Source organism: Propithecus coquereli, unplaced genomic scaffold (genome assembly GCF_000956105.1).
Source record: "Propithecus coquereli isolate 6110/MARCELLA unplaced genomic scaffold, Pcoq_1.0 Scaffold114, whole genome shotgun sequence".
NCBI classification, from domain to species: domain Eukaryota; kingdom Metazoa; phylum Chordata; class Mammalia; order Primates; family Indriidae; genus Propithecus; species Propithecus coquereli.
Window position 1 is genome coordinate 3,715,643 of NW_012135414.1, and position 3,338 is coordinate 3,718,980.

Genomic DNA, 3,338 nt, shown 5'->3' on the forward strand with positions numbered 1-3,338 from the left:
TTTAGTTGTCCAATTAATTTCTTTCTATTTTTAGTAGAGACGGGGTCTGGCTCTTGCTCAGGCTGGTTTCGAACTCCTGAGCTCAAACAATCCGCCTATCTCTGCCTCCCAGAGAGCTAGGATTACAGGTGTGAGCCACCGCGCCCAGCCCCCAGGCTAAGATTCTTAATCTAAACCAATTTCGTCTTCTGCAGGAATGAATAGATGAATTTCTTCTGCAGAAAAAGGTTGAGAATAATAGATATTTTCTTAGTAGAAAAAGCACGAACACAGATTGGAAATTAAACAAAAATAATAAAACAGAACTGGTCACAAAAACACAGCAAAATAGACCCAAAGGGACCTCCTGTGGATATCTGAAAGCTTGGGAAGCTAGGTGAGATTCTGGCCCAGACCAGATCTTTCTTACCAGGTATGAGCTGTGCAGATGATGCCAACAATAGTTATGTTGGTTTATAGAAGAGGAAGCTGACTTGGGGACTGTTATATATCTGTAATGGAACAGTTAACCTTTCAACATGGCATAGGGGTTAAGAGCACACACTCTAGAGTCAGATGGCCAAGGTTTGAATCCCGGCTTTACCACTTGTTAGCTGTGACTCTCTTAAGTTTGCTGTCTGTAAAATGCGAGTAGTAGTAGCGTGTACCCCAGGGTATTGTTGGAAAGGTTAATGACTTAATATTATGGATATAAAACACTTAGAATGGTGTCTGGTGCATGGTAAACAATATGTGTTCGCTGCTATTATTATTATCATTACTTATGGGTTTTAGTTTTGGGAATGCGTGGACGTACGAGTATCCATGAGGCTGGATACTTTCTGGACAGCCCTCATATACAGATTAATATGGACCTGGACTATCCTTGCCACTCTAAGAGATAGTCCCTGCACCAGTGGCCTCATGACTGACTGAGTAACGTCTCTGTGGACATTCTTGATGGAGACTTGGCTTTTTGAACATAAATTGTGTATCCTATTTTTAGTGGTTGAACCCTTAGCCCATTAAGTAATTCATGATATCTAGATTAATTATATCCCATTTGGGGAAAAAAACCCATTGATTTTGCTGTTCCTGGAATGTAAATTTATTTTATGCAGTAGCTGAGATACCCTACATAAAGGTGTCAACATGGTTTTGGAGGTATCTTCTGATCCTGACACTTGGTGATGCTATCTTGAATAAGTGCGGTATGTGTCTGTAATTTGGGATTTAATTATCTGTTCAAAATTATATTAAATGGCTGTTGAAATTTTCCTTATTCACAGCATGTTGTTAACACATGTTCTATAACTTTTCAGAATGATGGCATGTGCCCTTGTTTTTCTTTTAGGGTATGGTATTACATGGTTTTTAGATAAGTTTTACCCAACAGTGCTTTTTTTTCATGCCTTAAAGTTAGAGTCCTCATGATGTATTTGTGTTATTTGCTTATATAAGTTTTAGCAGAAATACAGATGGCTGTTAAGTGAACTATTTTCAGTTCATTCTTAAACTGAGATTACTTAAAAAGGCAGCTGTTTCTCTGAGCTATCTTATCTCAAAAGAGTCCTTGAAAAAATAGGATTTTAGACTTTTTCTAAAAACATTTATTCTACAGAGCAAATCTTTATTTAGTTTGATCAAGTTTGTTTATTCTGCTGGTTTACTTTCCTTATATTAAAATTAATTTAGACCATTTTTGCACTTTAGGAAGCTTTATGTGGTATTTTGCTGTTTTTGTTTTGAAGAAGTTAAAAGTAGCAGCAGTTCTTACCTTTGTTAAAATATATTATATCTTAAATTGACTTTGAATAAGGTGAGGTAAGTATGGGTTTTAAAATTTGGTTGGATAGATCGAAATAACCTGGTGCTTCTTCCTGCATCTCAAGAACCTGAGATATGTATGTTTGAGTTTCTACTGGATTATTTTTAGAATCTCTTGCTCTTGTCTGTTTCTATTTTAAGCATTCTCTTGGAACCTGTTCCAGGGTAGTAGAACTCTTGTGGAGTGGAGAGTGATAGAGTAGGGATGAAACACAAGTGTAAACTGAATTCCTGTGATCTGGCAACTGGGTACTTGTTGCACAAGCCTTCCTATTTATTACACATAGCACCTCTGTTTCTAGAAAAAGAGGACATAGAATTTTCTCATGACAGTGTATGAGTTGAAGGTGTTGATTTTTATAGTCTAGTTTCCATGCCCTAGTCATTTTCACAATTTAGTGGTGGTAACAATTTTTTTTTCTTTTTTAAAGACATGGGGTCTTTCTGTTGCCCAGGCTGGCCTGGAACTCCTAGGGTCAAGCAATCCTCCCGCCTCAGCCTCCTGAGTAGCTGGTACTACAGGTGTGCACCACCGTGCCCAGCTTGGTGGTAACGATTTTTAAGTGTGTTGATTATTTTGGTAACTTATGCTTTTACCTTGATTTAAGAATTCACTGTCTTGAGAAGTTTTATGTAAAACTGATATAAGAGAATTTGGTTGTTGAATTATGCATTCTGTTTATAATTTTTGAGCTCTGTTTTTCCAGAGGATTTTAGTTACCCCTCCCCACCGCTCTTTGTTCTGCAAAACTTCAGTTTTTTCTCTGGACATTTTCTTGCCAGAGATGAAACATTAAGACATTCTTTATGAGTAGGAAATCAGCGATTTGGACATTTGTGTTAGTATGGGGGAGCCATAACTGACAGAATACAAACTAATCCTAATTTAATCATGTATCTTTACATGTTCTGGGACCATTATTATTATTATTATTATTTTTTTTTTTTTTTGAGATAGGATCTCACTCTGTTGCTTGGGTTAGAGTGCTGTGGTGTCATCATAGCTCACTGCTCCTGGGTTGAAGCAATCCTGTGTCAGCCTCCTGAGTAGCTGGGTCTGTAGGCATGTGCCACCACGCCTGGCTAATTTTAAAAAAAGGTTTATGTTGCTCAGACTGGTCTTGAACTCCTGGCCTCAAACAGTCCTCTTGCCTCGGCCTCCCTAAATGTTGACATTACAGGTGTGAGCCACTGTGCCTGGCCAAGATTTCCTCCCCCCCAAGATTTTTTTTTTTTTTTGGGTAAGCTGTCTTTCTTTATTTATATTTGCAATATGAAATAAAAGCTTGGCACGAATGTATACACACTCATGCCAGGCTGGAAGGAGGGCAGGCTAAGATGCTTTTTTTTTTTTTTTTTTGAGACAGAGTCTCACTGTGTTGCCCATGCTAGAATGTGGTGGCATCATCCTCGCTCACAGCAACCTCAGACTCCTGGGCTCAAGCGATCCTCCTGCCTCAGCCTCCCGAGTAGCTGGGACAACAGGCATGCGCCACCAAAAGGTATTTCTGAAGAGTTGTTTTTTTTTGTTT